Source organism: Cornus florida, unplaced genomic scaffold (assembly GCF_030987335.1).
Source record: "Cornus florida cultivar Cherokee Brave unplaced genomic scaffold, ASM3098733v1 CherokeeBrave_3.0.0_Hap2_Chr11, whole genome shotgun sequence".
Classification (NCBI taxonomy): domain Eukaryota; kingdom Viridiplantae; phylum Streptophyta; class Magnoliopsida; order Cornales; family Cornaceae; genus Cornus; species Cornus florida.
This window is the reverse complement of record NW_026775581.1, coordinates 55,905,931-55,915,509: the sequence shown is the minus strand read 5'-3', so window position 1 is coordinate 55,915,509 and position 9,579 is coordinate 55,905,931. Positions and strand designations below refer to the sequence as shown.

General features: G+C 37.9%; 1 non-coding gene across 1 annotated transcript; it reads left to right on the top strand.

Moving 5' to 3' along the window:
* Positions 1–357: 357 nt before the first annotated feature.
* LOC132287417 (small nucleolar RNA R71) lies at positions 358–464 on the top strand. The gene has a single exon (XR_009473018.1). It is a non-coding gene; the product is annotated as a small nucleolar RNA R71 (small nucleolar RNA).
* The last annotated feature ends 9,115 nt before the right edge of the window (positions 465–9,579 follow it).

Genomic DNA, 9,579 nt, shown 5'->3' with positions numbered 1-9,579 from the left:
CAAGTCATACATAATTCATTTTGAGGTCTAGGGGAATGGTTAGGAAAGGAAGACACTTGATTCGCCAAGTTTTGATTGATCAATTGATCAAACTTTTGAGATAAAGACTTCATCTCGGCGGTTATATCATTTGAGTGGTCAACTTGATGCAAGCCAACACTCTTCCTACCTTGAGAATTTCTACCATTCCTAGATGACAATGTTCTATGCAAAGAGTTTTCACTCATGCTCTCCTAAAGACGGCACACGTCTTCCTCTTGCCGGTCTATATAAGAACCTCCCATTGAAGCATCAACCATGCCTTTTTAATTGTCCGATAAGCTTTCAAAGAAGAATTGGACCAATTGCCATTTAGGCATTTCATGGTGAGGACACTTCCTAAGCAATTCATTGAAGCATTCCCATGCCTCGTGGAAAGTTTCTCCCTCCCCATGTGTGAATTCTCTAATGCCGATTCTCATAGCATTGGTCTTAGAAACCGGATAGTACTTTTTCAAAAATTCTTGTTGCATTTCTACCCAAGAAGTTATAGAAAAAGGCCTAAGGTTGTTAAACCAATACTTCGCCTTATCTTTAAGGGTGAATGGAAAAAGTTTCAGCCTTAAAACTTCTTCCGGCATGTCCGTGTATCGAACGGTAGAACAAACTTTAAGAAACTCATCCAAATGCTTGTAAGGTTCTTCACTAGGAAGTCCATGAAAGTTAGGTAGCATTTGGACAGTTTGTGCTTTAATCTCATAATGGTGTGCTCTAAATGGTGGCAATTGAATGCATGTGGGTGCATTATACTCATTAGGCACATAGTGATCTTTCAATGCGAGTGGTGGATTAGCAACTTGAGGTGCAACATGGACACCTTGGTTATATTGAGCTTGATTAATGATGGGGGGTTGTGGTGCATACATTGGCCTTGGAATTCCTATTGGAATTTGGCCTTGTTGTTGAGGAGGTTGATGAATGTATGGCCTAGGCATGCCTAATGGAACTTGCATATTATCATTTTGCACATTAGGATGAAGGATGCCTTGTTGGTCTATGTGACCAAGGTCTTCAACATGATCATCATTGAGAGCGTCCATTGGTAGATTGGTTCTATGTGAACTTCCTCTTCCCCTTAGATTCCTAATAGTGGATTCTAAATGCAAATTAAGAGGGATAAGAGTAGATCTCAATGAACGACAACCATGCATGCACAATGCAACACGAATAAGCAACTTTCTCAACAATGCAATTAAACTTCACAACCACAATTTTCAAATGCAATGTATGTCAAATAAATGCCTCCACGTGGGCCCCGATTTATCTAATGATACTATGCAATGCCTCCACGTGGGCCCCCGATTTAACTAAGGAGATTGAGTAAGAAGGTCTCACAATAGTCCTTTAGCACTTCAACTCCAAAATTAAAAGCTTAGCTTAGCAATTTTACTTAATAATTTTTCATTTTAAGCATTTTTCCTTTGCTTTGCTTTGCTCCTTAGCTTGGAATTACTTTCTTAGCTCCTTGCTCAATGCACCTAGTCAATGGAGAACAAATTCAATAAGCAATCAAAAACAGAAAATAAAAAGAAAGTAAAGACACGATCAAAAGAGCACTAATCCTAATTGAATTTCATAATTCGACGTTGCCAATTTAAAATCCCCGGCAACGGCGCCAAAAACTGACCTGTCCTTTACAAGTGTCGCGATACCAAGTCAAGCTTGAAGAGTTGTGAATTTAGGAGGTGGCCAAGTTTTACATTTATAGAAAGCCACTACTACCTTTCTCTATATAAAATATAGATAGGGCGAGTAGGGATCGTCCCAAGGGATTTGATGGTGTATCGAATTGTGAAACTATGGTAATTAGGGTTAGTAGGTCGAGTGATCACACAATTGATTGGTTGGTTGATTAAGCTAAATTGAATTCAACTAAATAAAATAATATGAAGTAAACAAGAGAGAGAGGGGTCTTGGGGTGTAGAGATCACCACCAAGCAATACTTTTCTATACTACTAACAAGTGATCAATTGAGGGTAATGGATGTGTTGCAATATGATAAGGGTGTTTGTGCATTAGGTTGATTCAATTGGCAAGGATGACAAATCAAGCAAGTATTGTCTAAACATCATGTGAAAAGCACAATATATCTAAACAATAGAGCATATATTGTCTAGACAACATGGGGATAGCACAATAGATCAAAACAAGTCATTAATCCTTCATTAAGCTCACAATCCACATACAACACAATATTAGAGGAATATGCCATTTGGACTCACAAGCATGGAACATCAAACATCAAGAGTAGATTGTCCTCCCATCTAACATTACACTACCACTACACTAAATCTACACTATTAGCATGAAAATAAAGCTATCTAGACTAGGGGAGAGGCACAAACCATCAAGAATAGGCATAAACCATCAAATGAACCAAAATAGCATTTATTAAGTATATTATCTTGATAATCTCTAGATCTATAACATCAATACACATAGACATGCATCAAAAACACTAAATCTAGGGATAAGCACATGAATATCCTACTCTAGCATACATAGACATATGGATAGAATAGAATAGTCAATTGGAAGCATTAAACCATACAAACCATGAAATAATCAAGATTTATATATACATGAATATCAAGATGTATCATACAACACTATTCCCTCAATAATACACAAGATTAGAGTATAGAAAGCATGCTTGGGGCTAACTCTAGCCCCAAGAGGATGTTTAGCCACTCATGGTAGTGATGATCCAACCCTCAAGGGCTAACTCCATGGCTGCTCCTTGTTGGTGAAGATCTCCTCCAACGGTGCTCTAGCTTCCCTCCTTCCTCCTCTCCAAGAAGAGCCTCTAAGATCAATTTTCAATGTGTGACAAGAGAATCTCTCAAAAAGTGTATCATATTCCTTATATAGGTAGGTCAAATACACCCCATGATGAGCTGTGGTCGTGCAAGGCATATTCTCCAATAATTGTATGAATGACGGAATAAATGAGCTGGACTTTAACTTTTTCTCGCTGGAGGAAGTTCGATTGATCGAACCTTAACTTGGATCTATCGAAAATGGGTTCGATCGATCGAACTGCATCTTGGATCGATCGAAGTGGTCTGACTCCTCCGGATAATGACAAGGCTGGGATATTGTTAAGATATTTATGGGGAAAAAGACAAAAGTGGTTGGTAGGCGTACAGCTGTGGATAAGATCAATCATTTGAATAGGACAAAATAGGGTTCGATCGATTGAAGGTGATGTTCGATCGATCGAACTTGAAATTTTAGCAAAGACCAAGGTTGGATCTATCGAGAAGTACTGTGATCGATCATAGATGTTCGATCGATCGAACTCTAAGTTGGATCGATCAACTTTTCAGCTGCACAACTTGATTCCTTTTTGCTCCTTTCTTTCTCCACTTTGCTCCCTCCTTTGGTTTATCTCAGAATTACTTCAATTAAGCTCTTATTTGGCTGAGTTAGCTCAATTTTGGGATTAGTGCCTGAAAATATAAATAACACGTAATAAGTCTAAAACGGCAAAGTAAGATAGATAAAGGTATTAGAATGCTTAAGCTTAACGGGTTTAAATGTGCACTTTTCAGTGTTCATCAAGCACAAGCTGCAGGAAAGTTCTTCTATATATCTGCTGAAGGCTGAAGGCATTTCTATACAAGACTGAAGGCTAAAGGCATTTATATACAAGGCTGAAGGCAGAAGGCAGAAGGCTGAAGGCAGTGCTATACAAGGATGAAGACTAAATGGTCTGCAGCGAATAACATATGGTTTAAGCAACATGTGTCAAGTTGAAGGGCATGTCTGGAAGTCCATATATAATTGTGGTCACAAGGTTGTACAATGAATATTCAAATAACACATGCACAGTGGTCCTTTAGAGAGAGTGTGATACAAAGCTATACAATGAATATTCAAATGACACGTGCACAGTGGTCCTTCAGAAAGAGTGTGATAATAGCCTTGCTTAGTCTCTAAGAAAAGAATTTCAAAAACAAGTCTGCTATGTGTATTTGTGAGCTATAAATGAGCTCGGAATATACCACTACCACGTGGCATTGTGGTCCTGCAGAGAGAAACCAACATTCTTGTTTCATTGGCTAATGCAAAAAGGTCTTATCCATTTTAGGGTAGAAATGAGGACCCTATATATATGATGTTATAGCATTTGTGAAAAATGGCCTCCGGGAGTAAAAAGTGAGTTTAAAAGCAACTGAGAGAAAGTCCTATTTGAGATCTGAAAATGAACAAAAATTTTAGAGATATTGTATGATGTTTAAGCTTCAATGAATCTCTGAAATTTGCTTAAAGGAAGCACAGTTGAAGTGAAGATGAGTGAGGTTGTCAAGAGCTGATTTTCTAGTATAAAAGGTGGCTGAAGGGTTCAAAGTTATTGAGGTCGTGTCTGGAGCTTGAACAAGGGACGAGCATATATATTTTGGTGATATATAACAATTGAAGGTGCCTGAGACTACATATTAAGGCTGGTATTGAATATCATATCTCAAATCTCTAGATAATCTTAGTTTTCTGGTTTAAGCTACTGAAATTGAACTTATCATGTTGAAATCATGCTATATACCAACTGTCCATCATTTGAGCGTGTCTAGATTGTTGATTTGAGACTGTCCAAGTTGAGATTTAGCCTGAGGAAGGGTCTTGTCAGGATTTGATATTATGAACCTCATCTGCCTGTGTTTAAAAATATTTTCAAGCCTGCTTTGAGTACATTCATACAGTCAATACATGATTGAGAGAGCCAAGATCTAGAGTTTTGTAATGGCAAAATACCAGGTTTGCCTTCTTAATAGTGCTGTAGTTGAAACCCTCTTTTGAAGCCTAATTTGTAAGTTAATATTTGCTATTGTGAGCCTATACTTTGTTATACCTTGCATCGTTTAATGTGTTCAATGTGAGAGCAATTGTATATTGACTATTGAAGACTGGGGGAGTGAGGTTTGAGGTATTCTTGAGGCTAAACTGAAGCTATGTTGTGAAGAGACCATTTTATCGTTGAATTTTTGAATTAAGCCTTTTGTGAGTAATCATTGTTATACCTTGTTCCAATCTCTGTGAATCTTGTTGAGCAAAGGTTTATGAAGATATCAAGGCTAAGGGTGACAAATGTAGGTCAATTCTGAGGCTATTATGTGCTGAGGCTACTATGTGCTGAGGCTATTTTGGGCCGAGGCTATTCTGTGCCGAAGCTATCTGGTGCTGAAGCTTTTAGTGCTGAAGTATGATAATCTTGCTGAGGTTATTGAAGACATTGTTTATGCAGGTGTGTTTTAAGTTTATAAAGCTATAAAGACAGAAAAAGGGGGCTTTGAAGAAGATATTCTGTCAGTTGACTAATTTACCCATTGAAGAGGGTTTGAAATCTAAGTGAGCTGAATTATTGAAGAAACTTACTAATCATTGTCCAATACTTTATTGAGCAAGTTTGCTGAGCTGAATTAAGATTGTAGGATCCTAGTAGGAGTATCGGTTGAAACTGCAGTGTGCTAAGGGAGGTTTATCCTATTGATTGCAGAAGTATAAAAGCTAGGGTTTCACTGTGTACTTTGTTCCTGGCTGAGTTTTACATTCTTATCTTGTGGTACAGCTGAAGTGAATTATATTTGGTGTATTGACACTTGTTGTAAATGGCAGTGAGGCATGATCCCTCACCCTATTGTTGAGTGGTAGTGATGCTTTACATCCTTACCTCATTGTTGAGTGGTAGCGAGGCGTTACATCCTCACCCTATTGTTGAGTGGTAGTGAGGTTTTACATCCTTACCCCATTGTTGAGTGAGCTTTGAGTGCTTATTGGGTCCAAGCATGATTGCTTTGGATATGGGGAGTGTATGGATACACTGAAGTGAACTAGTGTGTCTTTATTGGTTTTGAAAACTAGTGTCTATTCTGGTGCATGGGTGTGTGCAGAGAGTGTGACAGCTGAGTGTGTAACAAGATACATACAACTAGTGGATGCTTTTATTGGCTAAGGCCAAGAACTAAGGTCTTTCCCTTTTGATAAGGTTTCCTTGTATATCTTGTGTTTATGTGATCTAATTGATTGCCTTGAGTTTTATCTTCTATTGTTAAGCATGTTTGTACTCAAGTGAAAAAGAAAGAAAGTGCCAAAAACCAATTCAACCGCCCTTCTTGGTCCAACATATTAATGTAGCTAGAGTAAGTAGGGATCGTCCCGAGGGAAAGGAATTGTATTCTTACTTGGAAATCAATGTTGGATTAGTAGGTCGAATGATTGAAAGATGGTTGGATTAATTTAGACTACAATTTAAACTAAATAAATGCAATGTAAAATAACTAAATCAATATGGGGTGTAGAGAAAATGAGAGAGGAGTCTTGGATCATAGAGTTCACCATTAAGTATTGCCTTCTTAGACATTCAATATTTGATGGATTAGGGGGATTGTGTGTTGTAAATGAAGTGTGTGTGCCATTAATTGAATATCAAGCATGGATGGCCAACTAAGCATACATTGTCTAGTCAATCTAGTGATTAACACAATATATCAAATTAAGCCATTAATCCTTCCATAAGTCCACAATTAATGCACACTTTTCAAATTAGAGAAATATACTACTTGCATTCATAAGCATGTAACATCAAACAACAAGCATGGATTATCCGCCTATCTAAGAAAGTAAGCCAATTACACTACAACTAAGCTAGTGACATGAAAATTAAACTAATTAAACTAAGGAGGTGGAACAATCCATCAAGAAATAAGTATGAACCATCAAACAAACCACAAGAGTATCTATTTAAGGACTATGCCTTGACCATCACTAGATTCATAATATCAACAGTTATATATAAGCATTAATGTCACAAAATCTAGAGATAAACACATGAACATTCATTCTAGCATATATAGACATATGGATAGAATTAAATGATCAATTGGAAGTAATAAACTATACAAATCATTGTAGAAACAAGATTCATATATATCTATAAGATGTCAAGACAAAAATTATAACACAATTCTCCATTAATTACAAATCATCAAAGTCTAGGAGGCATGCTTAGGGATATCTCCAGCCCCAAGAGAATGGTTTAGCTACTCATTGATGTTGTCTTCCAACCCTCAAGGGCTATCTCCATGGTAGAATCATCCTCTTCTTCTTAAGTTCTTAGTAGAAACCCTAGATGAGTGCAAGAATTTTCCCCAAATGGTGTGTTTCTCTCTCTAATCTCTAGCCTCTTGCCAAAACCTAATCAACCTCTTTACTCAAAAATAGCCAAAATCCTTATATTGGTAGCTCAAATGTCATGCCCAATGGTCAGATCTCGTGTAGTAGGACCTCCAAATGATTTCACCACGACCACACCTTTAAATTGGTTGGAACTCTGTTTTTCATGCACTTGAGGCAGTTTGATCAATCACAAGGTTGCTTCGACTGATCGAGCTATAGCGGCGCACTTTGGATAATGACAAGGCTGAGATATTTTTGGGATATTTTTAAAAAAAGGACAAAAGTGGTAAGTGAGGATAAGATCAAAAGGGTTCGATCGATCGAAGGAAAGGTTAGATCAATCGAAAGGGAAATTTCCTGAAGATAAGGACAAAAGGCTCGATCCATCATGGCATGGTTGGAACGATCATAGTATGATCGATCAGAGATTGGTTCAATCGATCGGAGAAGGCTTCTCTTCACCACTTTGTTTCCACTTTGGTCCTTTCTTCCACTAAGCTTGAGATTACTTCTTTAAATGTTCTAATTTAGTTAAATTAACTTATTTTGGAGATAAGTGCCTGAAAAAGAAAATAACATGAAAATGAGACTAAAACGGGAAAATAAGATAGAATAAGGTTATAGAACATTCAAGCTTAAGGGGGTTTATATGTGCACTTTTCAGTGCTTATCAAGGTACATCTGGATTCAGATTGTCAGTCTCTTATGAGTGCGGGGTTTGTTTCTCTTCCATTTGTTCTGGTTCTAACAAGGACATCGTTTGTCGTGAGTCTTGTTCTCCACTTAGGAGTTGTGCGTGTCTGCGGATGGGCGAACCCATGTGTGGTTCGTTATGCTGTTAGATTTTATCGATAATGGTTTGGTTGAATTAGTTGACTCACTCCTACAGAGGGAGGTAGGGTCTTTGGTTTTAGTAGTGCTCGTTCTAAGAGTGGTTTTGACCGGTTCTGTGTGAGGCATGAGTTGCTGAATAGAGATTGTGTGTTTCCAGTATCTAGTACTAGCGTTGATGACTAGGGGATGTGTGGTGAACTCTAATTTGAGGATGATTAGGTGATGTGATGTGAGTTATGTACTTGGATGTTTTTATAGACGTTTGATTCGAGTAGTGTCTTGAGGACAAGTGTCGATATCATTTTAGAACTATGTGATTAGAGAAAGTGAATGTGGGATTCCGTCGAGGAATAATGGGATGCTTGATTTTGGTTTTGAGATTTCAGGCATGAGATAGTCGTATTGTGCGTTTTGACAAGGTAAGAATTGAATCGAATGATATTATGGAGTTGTTTCCCTGGTATGGGTGTTATGAGAAGATTAGAGAGCTTTTATGCTGGTCGATGATTGTGGTATTTGATACCGTGTTGCTTTTAGCTTGTTATGGGTTGTGTGATTAAGGCATGATTAGGATCTTTAGAGCATATATGTGACTATATAGTTGTTAAGGTTACGTAGAGTGATGGATTGATAGTGAGTGGATTTCGTGGTTGCCTTGTGCTTGTGTGAGACCGTATTTGAGGTTTGGACCTGAGGACGAGGATTACATTGGTGTTGGAACCGGATTGATGACGAGGATGGCCTGGCCAACCATTTCTCTTGAATTAATCCCTCTTGAACACGATGTCAGGTCAAAGGTTTATGATTGTTTTGAGTGGTTAGTGATGATGAAACTATGGTGTTGTGCATCATGTAAGTGTGACAGTGTGGATTTAGTTAGAAGGAGGTTTTCATTTGCAGGCGATAGTGTTTTGTGGATTAAAATAGTTTGTTACGGATAACGAGGTACTTTAGGCAGGACTATGAGTCCGATGAAGATTAATGGTTTGATGATTTGATTTCTGAGTTATGTTTTGGGGATTGGGTACTTAATAGTACACCTTATGGTTCGAATGAGTCGTGTTTACAAAGTGGTTGGGAGAGTTACTATTTAGCCATTTTGGGAGATGTTAAGTGTGACGGCCTTGGTTTTCAAGCCAGTGCGTCCTGTGATGACCTGTAAGATGACCCGAAATGGATCCAAAATGTGAAAGTAAAAATAGAAACAAGGTCCCTAGGGATATACGACATCCTTAAGATGCCAAGGTGACCTTCCATTAAGTCACGGAACTCAAAAGAATCAAATGCGGAAGATAAGGGCCTGTTTGTTATCTGTTTTACTTTGGTGTTTTTGTTGTAGGGCTTCATTTCAGGCCCAAAAACATGTTTGGTAGCTATTGTTTTGTTTTAAATAGTACTAAATTTGGGCCCAAAAGTGAAACACCAAAATGGTGTTTTTTGTTGTTTCAAAACTGTAGCCCAATAAAAAGCACTGTAGCGGATGAAGTAAGTTGGGTTTAACATTGTAGCGAAGGAAGTAACTTTAAAAC